Below are 17,608 nucleotides of genomic sequence, written 5' to 3'. Positions count from 1 at the left end.
CACAGATTACTGAAAATCTCACTCAAAGCCGTTCATAGCCAAAATTTCACAGAATTTTTTAGTGTGATTTTATATTGTTAAAATTCTAGACTTATCAAATATAATTTCATTTGATTCTCAGGATAATAAGCTGTATATAGTTTCCTAGGCATTTGGATTCCAGAGCCTATATATAACTTCTATATATAACTGTCCTTTTAATATTCTTATATTCCCATTGATATACTGAAAAGAGTTTCCTGAAGTTATCTATTGCTAATCTTTAGCATTTGCTTTTAGGAGCAAAATTCTCAGGAGAATTGAGAACCTGTTGTCATTTATTTTGATTATGCCCATGTTAAGGTCAGAGATATGAAATTAAATGTTTGTAACTGAGAAACTAGTCATCACCGGTTGACTTCAAAGGGAATGTCTGTCACAGTTTCAGTAGTGCCAGGGTAGATAGAGATATTTTATATGAAAACCATATGGTCTTGGGAAGACGCTAGAGGAATACTTTTGGACTGGACTGGAACAGCTTGGGGAATAGGATTATATCCAGAGAGGTTATAGGAAAAACAGAAACATCCAGTTAGAATAAGATTTCATGTTTGATAGCAGAGTAGGGTGACTATAGTTAACAACAATGTATTGTATATTTTGAAATAGGGAGGTGAGAGGACTTGAAGTGTTCCCAGCACATGGAAATAATTAATGCTGGACATAGTGGATATCTCAAATACCTTGACTTGATTATTGCAGTCTATGCCTGTAAAAATTATCACATCTACCCCATAAATATGTGCCATAAAATAAAAATAATAGGAAAAACAAAGCAAGAATTCTAACATTGCCTCTTTCCAAAGCGATTGTCTCTCCTTACTGAGTCTGGAAACTAATCTGTATGAATTAAATGAATGATTTTTATTTCCTAAGAATTTGTTAACTAAGTTATTTGAATAAGTTATGTATCCATGTTTGTAGCCAGTAGCGGGAGGGAGGTCAGGCAGGCTAGGGGTTGTTATAATCTTTTTTTGTTTTGTTTTGAGATGGAGTCTCACTGTGTCAGTCATGCTGGAGTACAGTGGTATAGTCATGGCTTACTGCAGCCATGAATTCCCAGGCTCAAGTGATTCTCCTGCTTCAACTGCCCCCCTACCCAGTAGCAGGGATACTTGAGATGTACCCCAGTAGCTGGGACTACAGGCATGTACCACCATGCCCTGTAAAGTTTAAAAAAATTTTTTTTTTGTAGAGATGAGGTCTCACTATATTGCCCAGACTGGTCTCTGGGCTCAATCATTCCTTTTGCCTTTGCCTCCCAGATTATTGAGATTATAGGGATGCACCACTGCACCTGACTGTTAGAATATTTTTAAGCTGTGAATAGAATGAATAAAAAGGCTAGTATTTCTATGGTGCTTTTCTCTATACCTACTTGTTCCCTACCAAAGCACACAAGAACACCACCAGCAGAAGTTCTTCCTCAGATTAGAGAGGACCACATGTCAGACCTTTGATATGCAATACAATAGGCACTAGCCACATGCAGATATTTAAATTAATAATCTTAGTTGCACCTAACACATTGCAAGTGTTCAATAGCTACATATATGGCTAGTGGCTACCATACTGTATAGAACAGATACAGAACACTTCCATCATCTCAGAAAGTTCTACTGGACAGAACTGTGCTATACACTGTCTAAATAAGCGAGTTTTTTTAAAATGAATTTTTTGATATTTAGATAAAAATTTAGGGAAAATGATTCAGCCAAAAGTTCAGCCTTAAAGAAAATAGATATTAAAGCACTGGATTCATTTTCAAGCAAGTTCTGTATAAACTGAAATATTTTAAGGGTTTAACTCTGGCTCTTTTTGGCCAAACTAAAGTATATTACTTTAGATTTCCTCAGGTTTAAACTTTGAATCCTAGCAGGGCATGATGGCTTTCAAGAGTAGATGCAGTGAATCTTCAGCATGTGTATATGCACCCATTCTATTATAACTTCTTAGTCAGAGCCTAGCAGGAAAACAAAAAGCCACTCTTATTTACAGCATGGAGAGTGTAGTATAGTTACTTCCACAGGTGGTAGGAGAGATAGGCAATGGCAGGAAGTCATACCAACCCCAGGTTGAAGGAACAATTGGAGGAGGCCATTTGGAGGCCAGAGGTAGATAGGGTCTGAAATCAGAAAGGGGATCAAATATATTAACAAGAGAGTAAGGGGAGAAGTGCTTCTGGCGGCTTCTCTCTTTCTCGAGTTAGAGAGGCAGAATTAACCACTTCTTCACCTAGATGTTTATTGGCACATTCTATGATACATCACTTAGCAAATCCAGAGAGGTTAAATCATTTAAGCCATGAAGCTAGGGACAGAACTGGAAAAATCCAAATTCTTTCATTTTTACTTGTACATGTTGCCTTTGAGTCTACTGCAGAAATGCTAGTGAGTAAAGGGAGTATATCATCAGTTCACTTTGGGAGCAGAAACCACATAAACAAGAAAAGTTTAATATTAAGACTTATTAGGGCCAGATTAAGTTACTCATACCTGTAATCTTAGCACTACTTTGATAGGCCAAGGCAGGAGGATCACTTGAGGCCTGGAGCTCAAGACCAGGCTAGGCAACATAGCAAGACCTGTCTCTACCAAAAAAAAAAAAAAAAAAAAAAAAAAGGCTAGGTGTGGTGATGCATGTCTATAACCATAGCTGCCTGGGAGGCTAAGGTGGGAGTATCATTTGAGCCCAAGAGGACAGGCTGCAGTGAGCTAGGATAACACCACTGTGTTCCAGCCTGGGTGACAGAAGAAGACCCTGTCTCTTAAGGAAAATAATAATTATAGCTATAGCTATAACAAAGGATCAGAGCAGTGATAGATTGGCCAATAAGAAGTAAACAGAACTCTATAGAAATAGAAGATATAGGGAGCACCCACTACTCTAATGGCTAAGATAGAGGACCCAAGTAAGAGACCAACCTCCTACCCCCATCTCAGAGCTGAGATCCAGATCTTGTTGGAGAGAACATGGCCTTGACTCACTGCATGGCAGAGCAGTTGTTGTAGTGCCACACCAGTAAAACTTACTAAAAACCTGCCTTCCAGAACTTGCTAAAAATCCATCCTTTATGGTGCCAGGGAAAGCCATTTGTGGAGAGATATCTACTGGAGGCACTCCACTACAAAACTGTTTGAGACAGGCTTTGGAGAAGCTGCACATGTGACAAGAGTCTGATGGGTGATGACATCAGACCAGGAAGTAAAACTCCTTTCTACAACATGTCTCTAGCATTTTCTACAGACAAAAATTAACAAACACCATGTCAGCTAACAAATGGAAAATACTTAAAGGGCTCAGATCCCCTTTTGCAAATCAGGCTGTAAATGGTGAATTTGTAGCTGAGAGCCAGTAAATTAATGGCTGACACAGGGAGAAAAACAAGACCACCCTTCTTCTCACCCTTTATTATTATTTTTTTAAACTAGGTAATTGCACATGAGATATATATATATATATATATATATATATGAGAATGCACATGAGATATGCAATTATATATATTATATATATAATATATATATAATTGCACGTGAGATACATATATATTTGGGTGGGTTTTTCCTTCCAGTGGCACATCATCATTTCCTTAGAATACTCACATTTTGTGGTTTTATTACCTGTGTTATAGTGACATCACTAGGGGACTTCTGAGGATTAAGTGTTTTAGCTTTCTTCTTTTATTGTTTATCTCTTAAACCTTAGATAAATACATGAATAATAAGGAATTGGAGCAACATTTTCGAAAAGACATTCAGCTAAATGACATTCCAGGCTTTTAATGCCTATGAAGATACGTAGTATAACCTATAATTACAGTTGCATGTAAAATAATTCAATTTGGGATTTTATCTCAAGCATTATAAATATTTGCCAAAAGATTTTATAATATATTCTAGTATATTTTATTTGTACATGGTAGGATTTTTTTCCTTCATTTTTGAGTTATTTCTTTACTGCTTCTTCGTGAATTGGGATGGTTCTTCCAAAGAGCTTTTCAAAGATTTTTCCTCTCAGTTGTTTTCCACATTCTACAACTTTAAACTGCTATTTTTTTTTGTGCCTTCTTGCTCTGTACACCATGCAATGCATAATTTATCAGTTTGTTTAAAACATTAGAAAGGGAGAAATAGCCTTGTCTTTGAACCTGAATCGATATTCGATCTATCTCCACTTGCATTGCCCTTTTTTTTTTCTGCTTTGTCTCTTATTTTGTTATATTTTTTCTTTCTCAGAACTCTCCTGAAAAGCCTTTGATTTGTTAAATATATATTTTGGGAGGTATAGATGTTGAGGTTTATTACAAATGCTGTAAATTTTCTGGTTTTATTTTTTAAATTAGGTTTTGTTGAGGAACAGAGTGTCAGAGAGAAAATATGGTTAAGATATGAAAATAAGTAAAAATGCATATGGTTAGCATACAAATGATATCAAATGGTATAGAAAGAGTTGTAAAAGGCTCCCCTCACTGTACCTATTACTACATTTCTTGTGATTCATTCCAGGAAAAAATATATGTTTTGGCACATATCTGCATCTATCTTGCTTTTGGCATTTTACATTTTTTAATAAAGGGTTATATATATATATATATTCTTAGCTTTTTCTTTGTACTTTACCTAACATATTTTAGAAATACTTTCCTGTCGACACATACAGATCTCCTTTATTCACTTTAATGATGATACAAGATACTATTTTATGGGTGTATAATAATTGGTTTTATTTTTGCCTTATTTCTGGATGCTTTAGTAGTTGCTAATGAGGGGATTGTGTTTAGCTGTTAGATTTATTGCAGTCTGGCTTTCTGTAAATATTTTTGTATAAATATCTTGCTGACATACTTTTAGGTCAAATTTCTGTAAGTGGGATTGATACATTAGTGGAAAACTCATTTTAAATTTTGATTAACATCACAAAATTCTACTCTAGAAAAATCACTGATTGTTTTTTTTGAGACAGGGCCTTACCCTGTCACCCAGATTTCAGTGCAGTGGTACAATCATAGCTCATTGCAACCTTGAACTCCCTGGCTCAAGCGAAGCTCCCTCCTCCCAGGTAGCTAGGACTAGAGGCATGCACCGCCATGCCCACCTAGTTTTTGTATTTTTCATAGAGTTGGGGGTCTCACTTTGTTTTTCAAGCTGATCATGTACTCTTGGCCTCAGGCAGTTGTCCCACTTCAGACTCTTAAAGCACTGGGCTTACAGATATGAGCCTGCCTTTTTTTTTTTTTTTTTTAAGCCAAGATTATATCTTTCTCGCACTTCTATCAGCACTTTTCATTCACTGAGCTTTAACATTTTTGCCATTTGGTAAGTTAAAAATTTACTGGCTTATCTTTCCCTCTGAGTGAGGTTCAGGGTTTTTTCATAGGTCCACTGCGAGTTTCTTTCTGTTAACTGCTCGTTCATGTGCTTCCTTCTTGTTCTTCCTCCCTCTTTCTCTTTTCTTCCTTTTGCCCTTATTATCTTCTTGTTTTTAACATATTGACTTATATGAGCTCATTTTAAATTAGGAAAATTCATCCTATTTCATATATATTATACCTGTTTCCCCCATATTATCATCTATCTTTTGATTTCCATTGAAAACATTTTTATTTTAGTGTAAGGAATATTAAACATATTATTTTACAAAGTAAATGAAAGAAGGGTAGGGGTTGAGGAAATTTGGTCGTACTTTTTGCTGTTTTTATGGCTTGTGTAGTTGTAGTTTGGGGCTAAAGGTTATCCCCCATGATGTTACCATGTCCCATACCTGTGGGACCCTATACCATCTTACAGCAGAATTATTCTTAAGACGTACTAGATGTTGGTGTCCTTTCCCTCTGTATTTGCCTAAACCCTCATCAGTTTATTGAAACTCTCAAGAGCAGGTGAGCTTATGAACAACCTTGTCTATAAACATCAGAATTTAGCCACATGACAAGATCATTCCTGGTAGCCAGGAGTTGCAGGTAATGCTTACCTCTGTATCCTGAGCACTTAGAGTAGCACCTGGCTCTTGAAACCCATGTGCTGAATGAATGAAAGAAGACAAAGAAGAACAAGAGGTTTTGAAGAGAGGATGAGCAGGAATAGAGAACTCAAGCTAAGATTCACTTTGGAACATGTTAGTCATTAGATATGTGCATGCTTGACAAATGTACCCTTAGAGTCTAGGATATTTTATTTCTTTTCTTCATAGCCTCTACTCAGGTTCTTGACAGCTGGGATGGATTTAAGATAATAGTATATTATTTACTCGTAAACTTCATAGAACATTGAACATGCAAACAGTGTACTTGTGCCAAGTGTTATTTATTTAGTTGAAACTCTTCTTTCTTTGTATTCATATAATTTTCTGTCTAGACTGGCCAGTGAGTAATAATCATGTATATTCTTTTGTGAGTAGTAGTATTAAAATTATGCTGTCAGATTTAAAAATAATAGACAAAATGAATTTCTCTCTAAATTTCTTCAAAGAGCAAACTTCCTTGAACATTTCAAATGGTTATGGTTACAACATAATGTCTTTTGCAGCAACTTGGATGGAACTGGAGGCCATTATTCTAAGTGAAGTAACTCAGGAATGGAAAGCCAAATACTGCATATTCTCACTTATAAGTGGGAGCTAAGTTATGGGTACACAGGGACATTCAGAGTGATATAATGGACATTGGAGACTCAGAAGGAAGGAGAGTAATAGATGAAAAACTACCTATGGGGTAGAGTGTACACTACTCTGGTGACAGATACGCTAATATCCAAAACTTCACTATACAGTTCATCTGTCTAACCAAAAACCACTTGTACTTCCAAAGCTATTGAAATTAAAAAAAGAATGGTTCTGGTTAACAAAAATTGAGTATACAAATGGCTTGTTACATACTATGTAAACTAAGACTCAACCTAAATCTCAGAAAAATAATTGTCTAGTTCTTTGTTTAATTAAATATCTCCAGAGAAGGTTTTAAAAGATTTCCTGACAATTCAAATAATCTATATTTACATACTTATTCATACATATGGAAAGCCTTTTAATGATATCCTATAAAGGGCAATATTGTACAATATTTTCTTGGCTTGGCATATAGTGTTATACCCTGAAAATGTCAATAAATCTTAATTTCCAGTAGGATCATCGCCCCTTTTTCTTGCCATTTGGCCTGAGATGGCTAATGGTTTTGTTTATTCTTCATAGTTTTATGGAGGCAATTGACTCCATTAATTTGAATTTACTGAAATAAAAGCCCACAATAGGAAAACAGATTAATTTTTTAGAAAGCTAATGCTAGGCTTTGACTTCTGTTACTGTTCAGTGACATTCAATGCAAAAATGATTGGATGTCAGAACATTAGAGAAATAGTCATTGTTGTTTTGAGTGATCATGATGCTTATTAAGCATCCATTTTAATGCAGACTGATGCAGTAATTGATGCATGATGCCATTAATTCAAGTGTTGACCAGGCAAATTTATCATAGTTTGGTAATTTTCTTTTCTAAGCAGAATATTGAAATGAAAGATAAATGGAGTTTTGTTTTGTTTTGTTTTTTTTTTTTAACAAAACAGATGTTTACAGTGTCAACAAAAAGCTCACAAATAATTTATTGGGTACAACATTTTTTACTCCTTTGGTCCATCTTTTGCATCTTTAGCTTCATCTTAAAAAATCAAGGTGACTAAGGCTGACAGAAATTCATTTGTGAATTTGTCTTTGACATTTTGTGCAGGAGCATAAATGAATATGACAGTGGAATCTACTTTGAAAAATGAGGTTTGAAAGCAGGAATTTCTTGTCATTTTTAGCCTCAGTGAGGCTAGATCTGTGGGTGAGACCTTGATGCTTTGTTGAAAATCAGTTGGCCTTGAAAAAGGCAAATGAAAAATAGAAGTCTAATGTCAATTGGACACATGTGGAACATGTATCCTTTAAGAAAATTTCAGGAGCTTTTGGTGAGGGTATTTCTGGTTTGTTGATGGGTATAAAGTTTTGGTAGCATATAGACCTTTTGGAGGAGTACTTTGTAGTTGGAATAGAGTGCGACCCACTTGAGAATCAAATTAGTGAGATTTCTTTTGTGGGTGGAAAAGCAGAGGCTTTGGAATTGGATGCTTCTGTGTTTGGTTCCCAGGGTTGCCACTCAATGAGTGGCCCCAGTAAGGAACATGCTGTCTCCAAGTCTTTGATGGAGGTATTTTAATCTCCACTTATTCAAATTAAGTATTTTTTTTGCACAAGTGGAGATTAAAATACCTCCATCTAAGAATTTTTAAAGAATAGATAAATTTGGCATATAGTAATCACTCAACAAATATGTTATTTTTAAAGAAAGAGTTCCTATTATTGTTCAGATTAAGAGGGTGGCCACTGGAAAATCTTTTCAGGACTACCAAAGGTTAAGAAAATGCTTACAGTATAAGGTATGGAAATTGGGGCTAGTTTAGAATTTGCTGTTTTTTTAGCAAGGCAAAGATTTGCCCTATGTTATTAGAATATGACAATTAATGATTTTCCCATGGCCTGCTCAAGTGTCAGATAATTGACCCTGGTTTATGTTGTATGTCTCAAGATGAGGCCACAAGTCCCATTGAGGTCAATTACTAGGCATAAGTGTTTATATCAGACCATTTGTGTCTCTGCCATTGGTCTGGCCACACACGCTAATTATCGCAATCTTGAGGCATTGCAGTTGCCTAGGTGAGCAGAGGTACTTGGGAGCTTCCTGCCCAGGAACCCTCTGGCCTTGGTGTGGTCTATTGGGAGATTGATTACATCAGTATTGGCCATAAGACAGCATCTGACAACTGCCCAGACTTTCATTATTGCCTGATATATTCTGGTCACATACTGATATTGAGCAGGTAGTAAAGGAACAGTCAGCACTTGTGATTTTGTACTTGTTATCTTTTTCCTTACAAAAATAAAGCTGCTTTCATATTTTCTTCTTACTAACAAGACATTGAGCAACCTGGACAACATAGCAAGACCCTGTCTGTACAAAAAAAAATTTTTTTAATTGGCTGGGCAAGGTGGTGTATAGTTGTAGTCTCAGCTCCTCAGGAGGCTGAGGCGGGAGGATTGCTTGAGCCCAAGAGTTCAAGGCTGAAGTGAGCAGGGATCATACCAGTGCACTGCAGCCTGGGTGACAGAGTGAGAACCCTGTCTCTTAAAAAAAAAGTATATGTATATGTATATGTATATGTATATGTATATGTAGATGTAGATGTAGATGTAGATGTAGATGTAGATGTATATATGCCAGGCTCTTTTCTAAAGGTCTTGTGTTTATATTTTGTTGATCTTCATGAGCTATTGTTATTCTCAATTTGCAAAGGCAAAAAACTGTAGCACAGAGTGGGTGAGTAATTTATTCAGGGTCTCACAGCAAGTAAACAGAAGAGCTAAGTTTTAAATCTAGGACATCTGGCTCCAGAATCTTTTGACAACTATATACTAACCTTCCTCTCTGTAAGAAAGTATAGACAGTTATACTGAATATATATAAAAATAACATAGCCGGGCGCGGTGGCTCAAGCCTGTAATCCCAGCACTTTGGGAGGCCGAGGCGGGTGGATCACGAGGTCGAGAGATCGAGACCATCCTGGTCAACATGGTGAAACCCCGTCTCTACTAAAAATACAAAAAATTAGCTGGGCATGGTGGCACGTGCCTGTAATCCCAGCTACTCAGGAGGCTGAGGCAGGAGAATTGCCTGAACCCAGGAGGCGGAGGTTGCGGTGAGCCGAGATCGCGCCATTGCACTCCAGCCTGGGTAACAAGAGCGAAACTCCGTCTCAAAAAAAATAAAAATAAAAATAAAAATAAAAATAACATAAACAACCATGTAAAACCTAACCAGGGATGGCCATTTCTAGCACCTTATGCACATACTTCCAGATTCCTTCCTTGAACTTTGATGGAAGGTTCTCTCCCCCAAGAGAACTTTCTATTTCCAAGAAATATGCTTAGCTCTTTTCTATTTCTAAGAGCTAAATGTAATGAACAATCTAGTATATATCTTCCCAAATATACATGCAGTTATTCACATTGTACATATATAGATAATTTGTATACATTCTCATATGTCTTCCTGTGTGTGTTGTTCTGATAGGCACTGTTTTTCACTCAGTATGTCCTGGAAATATTTCTGTGTGTGTCATTGTATATAATTTAACACATTTTGAAATTGACTACTTAATATGGACTGTACCACTTCTGTAGGATGGCTGTATTATAATTTCAGTGCACTTCTTTCTTTGATGGAGATTTAGATTGCTGTCACACTTTTTCTATGTTATTTTCAATAGTTGCATATTCTACATTATTTTCAATAGTTGCATATACTTTATTGTATGAAAGTACTATAATCTTCAGATTATTGGAAAATACAGAGATGAACGTTCTCAAAACTTGGAGTTTAAGCACATCCTTTCGTAGTTACCTCCCAGTCCCAATTAAAATGCTAAGTCCAAATGATCACCTTGTCATTTGAAAAACTTTACGGAGGTATATTTTCTATATAACTCAGTGATTTTTAGTAAATATATTGAGTTCTACAACCAGCACCGTAAACCAGTTTTAGAACATTTCTGTCATTCCTTAAAATATAAGATTCCTCTCTTATCTTTTTACTCTCTACTTTCATACCCATCCCCAGGCAACTACTAATCTACTTTCTGTCTCTAAAGATTTTTCTGTCCTGGACATTTCATGTAACATCTTACTTTTAAGAATTTGACGCCGGGCATGGTGGCTCATGCCAGTAATCCCAGCACTTTGGAAGGCCGAGGCAGGCGGATACGAGGTCAAGGGACTGAGACCATCCTGGCCAACATGATAAAACCCTGTCTCTACTGAAAATACAGAAAAATTAGCTGGGCATGGTGGCTCACACCTGTATTCCCAGCTACTCAGGAGACTGAGGCAGGAGAATTGCTTGAACCCGGGAGGTGGAGGTTGCAGTGTGCCAACATTGCGCCACTGCACTCCAGCCTGGGCAATGGAGTGAGACTCCGTCTCAAAAAAAAAAAAAAAAAAAACTTCATATCCGTAAGTAGTATTTGTTTTGTTATTCTTTTGAATAATTTGGCCTATATACAACAACTAGACCTAACTGTCCATTATACTAGAGTTTGATACTGTCTTGAATAATAATAATAGCATATGTATTTCTTCCATTACACAGAGACAAATTGCTTTTCTGTTTATGAGGCTCCTTTGGTAATACTTGCCATATTACAAGAGAACTGTTAAGCTTGTTTGGTTAATTTCTTCATGTGGTAGCTTGAGAGTAATTGTGATTCTTGGCTTGGTTTGATTGAGAACTGAATATGTATTGATTTCACAGAATACTTGCTACCAAAATATAGCAAAAACTTACTAGAACCTCTCCCCGTGAGAAGTAACACGAAAAAGTTCTCACTTATGACATCCCAACCCTATTTTTGGTATTGTTAACTTCAAATTGCTTACAAAAGTTCTGCAATTCTTTTGGATTAAATAACTGTACTATTAAAATAATTTTTAAAAATTTTAAAAATACTATTATTTTATTGCCATTTTTAAGAAGCTCAGGGAGAGTAGAAAAATAACCACCAAGCTTGCCTGCCTCTCTGTATTACTGAGAGAAAAAATTTACAGAATGATGTTAACTATATTCTAAAATCTTACACCAAAGTAGAAAGTCAGGGATGGAAAAGTTTCTGTGGGTAGCCTTTGAAATGTATCTATAAGTAGAAGGCATTCCGAAGTCACATGCTGAAGAGAGGTGAAATGGTTTAGAGGCAGAGTTCCCAGGTACCACTCTACCTATTTCAGGCAGATTCTGTCACCATCAGCCCTTATAGGTCCCATAACTTACTTGATTTTGGTGACTTCTTTATGAATCAGTAATTAACACCTGAAGAGGAAAACGCTTTTCTTTAGAGGAAATAACAGATTTATCTTCAATACCTTTGAAACCTAAGTGGTTGCTTAGGTAACAGCTGTTGCACTTTATTATCACTGGCAAGTAGGAAAGGTGGCTTCCTCAACTTGTGTTTGTCTTCTAAAGGAAAAACCAAAGCAATATATAGCAACTGATGCTTATCCAGAAAAGATAACTCATGTACACAGAAGCAAAGAGATGGGCACATCTATATAAACCCAGACACTTTGTTCTCCAGACTTTTAAACATAGACATTTTCTCTCATGGTGAGGGAGTGAGCTGTGCTCAGTTGTGTGTGTAGTCAGGATGTTGCTGAAGTAAACTAGCATCATCTGCCCTGTGTCCCTTCTCCTCTGGTTTGGTGTCATGCCTGTCTCCTTTCTAAGACCAGGTTAACCATACTTGGTCTCTTCTGTCCTTTTTAACATCTTCATCTTGCTTTATTGTGCCTGTGTATGATTTGAGGTTCTAAATCCTTGAATTGGGGAGTGACAACTTAAACAGACACCTACAGAGACCTTGTATCTATCCTACCTGGTCTAGCAGAGTACCCAACACTGAATGAGTCCTCTGTCTAAGAGTACCGCTAACCATCTCCTTGGGGGTGATTATCTGCTGTTTACAAAGAATGTACAGGTTGGATCTCTAAATCTAGCAACCACATCAGAGATCTTAGATAATGATTCACTGGAAGAGAATGGGTTGGGAGTATTCATGTAAAGAGAAGAAGCCTTTTTTTTTTTTTTTTTTTTTTTGCTTTTGATCTTACTGCACATTAATTTTGAGTAAATTCAGTAGTACAAATCAGATCAACCAATGGATATTCACATTTTGAGTGCCCCATACTTCCTGAGTTCCTAAGAGTGTGCTGAAGGGTGGAGTGCTTATCTTCGAATAATAGCACCTCTGCACCACACAGCTTTCTTTCTGACAGAACACTTGAGGCTGCCGCTGTTGGGACACATTGAGGGGAGGAGACCCAGCTATTTTTACAAGAATCTTCGGGTATAGAAATTGGGGGAGGGAAGATGTGAAAAACAATGCCTCTTACGGGTGGGGTGGAAGTAGATGTGAGAAGAGAGACTACCTAAAAGCAGCCATGATTGGTGAGTACCTGCTGTGTGCCTAGACTATACTAGGTACTCTACAGCTCGTTATCTCATTTAATCTTATGAGGCAGATGGTGGTATCCATATTTTTATAGAAAGGGAAACTGGCTTGGAAATGTTAATACTTCCTCAAAAAAATAAAAAAAAGGAAATTTGAGTCTAATTCTTTCTACTTTATAACTGATTCCTCTTAAGACTAACATGTTCCTTCCTCTCTCCAGTTCCAAAATATCTCCCCTTCCACAGTCCTGAATTTCTTCACTTCTCTTTTGTATATCCTTAAACTGGAGGAATTTACAGTTGTGAGAAGATAGACCTTCTGAAATGCAGACATCCTAGGGAAGAGAAATGTGCCTTACTACGTGAGTTGACTTTTGCCTTGCTTTGCTCAACTCCTAGCTGAGAATATCTGGACTTAAGATAATGGGGGCTATGCATGGGAAGGAAAGAGAGAAGAGGTACTATTTAAGCTTGGACCTCTACAGGGGTGGGACTGGGAGCCCCACCCTGAGGGCTCAAGGAAGCACAGACTCCTGAGGAGATGGCCACTAGAAGGAGGGCAAGACTTCACCAAAGGCTAACTTTCCCCCTTCCCTTTTTGTTAAAGTTTTTCATCACAGAAAGGAAGGAAGTGCTCCAGGAAGGTCCAGAGCTTGGTTTAGTTCCTCTTTCAGTAGAATTGGGATCCACAGTTAAATGATGAATCAGTTAAGGGTGGACATAATTTTTTCAGAAGTATATATGGTCACCATAAACATTTTATTAACTTTAGAAATAGCAGTGTTTAGGATCTGTCAATGTTTTATGTAGTGGCAAGGAATTTTCTTTTGAATATGGGTCCTTTGATTTGTGCCATTTGTTGTCTTTCCTGCATAAGCCATAATGCTTCTTCGATGTCCAGTCTTTATTTTTTTAAAGTGATGCCAGAGCATCAAAACATCAAAGCAGCCCAATACTGAATCTTTTCACATTTTAAGTCACATTTTCCTCTTAAGAATATTAAAGTTGTCTCAGCCACGTTTAATTTTGCAGCAGTCTTTTGGTAAAGCTGTTTACTTTCATCAAGTCTTTCTAAAGCATTCAATTTAGTTTTGTAGAAATAACAGTTCACTTTCTTTCCAGACTTCAGTTTCATTGATTACTCAATATTTAATTAAATTATGTAATAATGGAAACAAGCAGGTTTGGAGACAAATACAATGGGCCTTGGTAAGCATTGCACATTGACTAATGGGAGCAGAGCTGCCAAGCTTAGGTTGGCTGATACTAATGACAACGAGCAGTTGCTTAATCATCCACACATGCATCAGTATGTCTGAATGAGGGGTAACTAATACAGTGTGAGAATCAAGTAGAATTGTTCAAGAGAAGTTTAACTATAGTCAGATGCTACAACTGCTCCTTAATGACTTGAAGGGGTTATTTGTTACAAAATCCCAACAACTTGTGTGATTTGATTTTTACTATGAGTTGTACTTGGACTGTAAACATTTACTATTCTAATCAAAACAGCAGACCACGAAGATGTTTTCTTCCTTGGGGAGGGATCTAATCACACACGCATACACACACACACACACACACACACACACACACACACACAAATCAGTATGATCAGAGAAGGCGGGAAATGGATTTATCACCCCAGGGACTTGATGTTACTCTTGTTAAAGGGACAAGCTCTTAAGATGTGAGCTTGCTCAAGTGTTGCCAGAGATCTTCTGCCAAGCTCTTCCTGTTATGTAAAAGCAAAAAGGAGTATGTGAAGATTCTGATGTTATTCTGTATATGATGATTAGTTCATGATGATATAGTGATTTGCTAATCTGGTTCATTACTTTAAAAAGCTCAATCATAGTCATTAACTTTTGTATTTTTACTTTTTAGGTAGGCAGAAAGAATTCAGACCATTTATTAGTTGCTAAACAATTTGGTGTTGAATGAAAAGCAAAAAGCTGGGAAAAAAACGACTTAGAGTATTAGGGTCTAACAGCTTGAAAGTCGATGTCAAACTTGATTTGTTTTTCTGCCCATGAAATTAAGTTAGATGAATTGAAACAAAAGGCAAACACAGTTATTAAAAAAACTTGTTTTTGCTATTACATATTTATTTCATATAACCTTAGATTTATTTTGATTTCCATTGCTTGGTGCCTGGCACCAGAATTTGTGCAGACCTATTTCAAAACCACACACTGAAAAAACTAACACTATTGAGAGTTATGGGTAATTGAATGGCAAATGGAGTTTCCAACTGGGTGCTCCAACTGGGACTCTTGAACAAGGCTTGACAAATTCTGCCTTGCCAGGTGTCATAAAATGTGGTTCAGAATGCATCAGTAGTGTCAGAGGAAAATCATTTATGCCATTCCCTGTATTACCACTTCTGACTCTTATCTTTCCTGAAGTAGGAATTCACATGGCTTGTGATGGAGTCTTTATTTTAGGATACATGAGACAAATACTGAAACTCTTCAGGTATCAGCACTGAATCTTTAGGTTCAATTCAGTTGCTAGATTTGGCCTGTAACATTTGGCTCTGGGATTCCTGGTGGCCAAAGGAAAACAGGAAACATCACAAGAGTTGCATTATCTGTAAGATAGGAACAGATTAGTTTTTTAAAAAAGAAAACTTCTCTTAAAACTCAAAGCAGAAAGATGTCAGAATGGGGTATAAGTAATTTCTCCCTTCAGCATAGGGAATTGGCTTATGTCGTAGTTTTTTCACTCCTTTTGTGGTATCTATATAGAGATAGGATATATGACTCATGTGGCAAAGGTCAGGAGTCTGAGCATTTGGGTAATGAGTACCTTGTCCTCGGAAGATAAACTGAGCACAGTGTCCCTAGGACATGTATGATCAAAGAATCCCCTTGGTTGGGGTTTGGACCATTGTCAGCTCATCTGCAAAATCTTTTAAGCTGTCCTGTTCAGCCAAAGCTGCTGTCACCTGAATTTTGGTTGTTCGTACTATTAATAATGTAGAAATTTTGCCAAGACAATCTTTTGTCTTTTTGTGGGACAGGTTTCAGAAATGGTCCACAATCAGTACCTGTAATCAGCCCTGGTGATCAGTGGGTGACAGATCAGTGCCTTTATGAAGTGGAGTTACTGGGAGCAGTGTGTCATTGATTGCCTGGCACGCCTCCTTATCTGCCATCGTGGAGTTCCTTATGTGTTTCCTTCCTATCTTGCATGCCTCTGGAACTAGTAAGGAAATAAGGAGAGGTGAGAAGATACAGAGTAAAGCGTACTATTAAGTAACAGGCCGTGATTTGGGCTTCTTTGGTTTTTATCATCAGTCTAATATAAGTTATTCTTGTATGTCAAAATGGGGTCTTTTTGCCTTTCTTTTCCTTCCTCCTATTGACCCAGTTTCTTTAGTCTGAGAAATTGGACGTATTTTTCTTTCTTTCTTTGAGGAAAGAGCTAGTGGATAAAAGCCCTCCCACAGAGAGTGTTAACTGGGTGATATTTGGGTGCCCTTTCAGGATTAGGTTCTGTTTTGCTCAAGGAATGCTGTATGCATGGGTAGGTTATTAAAAAGTTGGTGCCCCCAGTAAATGTTGGTGAGACATGGTGGGAAGAGCTGCTTGCTGTGAATAGTGGCTCCTCTGCTCAGCAGTTGTGTGAAGTCAGTTTACTTACTCTTTGATTTTGTCCCACAACCCAACATAAATTTTTTGGTTCATTTAAAAAAAAAATTCTGTGTGCTTTATGTTTGTATTATTTTTTAACCAAATTGAGTTCATACCAGATTAAATGTCAGCTTAAAGACAATTTATTATGGCAGTTTAAAAAAACATAGAATGTAGAGTGAATAGTAGAATGAACTCCATATCCCTGCCACCCAGCATTAACAGTCAACTTTCTGGATTCTTGTTCTCTCTCTCCCTTTCCCCTACTCAGTTCTGGGGAAATAGGGGCAGTATTTTAAGACAAATCTCAGGCAGTGCTTTAAGACAAGTCCCAGACTTCATACCATTTCACTCCCTTACTTAGTTCTCATGTTCATTTTTCAATTATTTACCTTTTGTCTGTTGACTTTTCTTTCTCTTGTTTCTGAAATAACACTTGGACTGTGCCCTGGTGATGTTAAAGGTAAACTTTCTGGTAGTGGTGTGCTTTGCATGGCGCTTCTTGCGCTGGTCTTCATGGATCCTGAGGAAGATAGCTCTGCTGGTATGCAGTTCACGGCTCAATAGAACCCAGTCACCAGTAGAACCCAGAGGTATGACTGCTACCTTCCTACCTCGTACAGTTAAGTGAAAGACTGTGCTCTTGGATGAGATGTTTAGAAGAAATTGACTCAAATCTGAGTCATGATGATGCTTATTATTTATTAAACTCATGAAGAAACCATGGCTTTGATTAAGACTCTCTAAATGGATATGGCTGGATTCTATTTTGTTTTTCTAATTACCTAAACAGAAAAGTGTTAATATTACCACTTAATCATTTATAAGCTTGTCATCTTTTGAGTACAGTAATAATTTATTTGTGCAAGGTTTCAGTTTTTTTAAACTTTTATTTTAGGTTCAG

The 17,608-nt window shown here is 37.0% G+C and overlaps 1 protein-coding gene across 11 annotated transcripts in view; it reads left to right on the top strand.

The window, feature by feature from the left end:
* SGMS1 (sphingomyelin synthase 1) overlaps positions 1-17,608 on the top strand; it is a 313,773-nt gene that overhangs the window by 218,502 nt on the left and 77,663 nt on the right. The window contains exon 7 of one of the 11 annotated variants that reach the window (XM_074382522.1): positions 13,288-13,428. The exons of 9 other annotated variants lie outside the window; for them this stretch is intronic. The gene's annotated coding sequence lies outside the window, so the exon portion shown is untranslated. One more of the 11 variants, XM_074382525.1, reaches the window with a different exon arrangement.

The sequence above is a fragment of the Saimiri boliviensis genome, chromosome 12 (genome assembly GCF_048565385.1).
Source record: "Saimiri boliviensis isolate mSaiBol1 chromosome 12, mSaiBol1.pri, whole genome shotgun sequence".
NCBI lineage: Eukaryota > Metazoa > Chordata > Mammalia > Primates > Cebidae > Saimiri > Saimiri boliviensis.
Note: the sequence above shows the minus strand (reverse complement) of the source record. Positions and strands in the feature narration are given on the sequence as shown.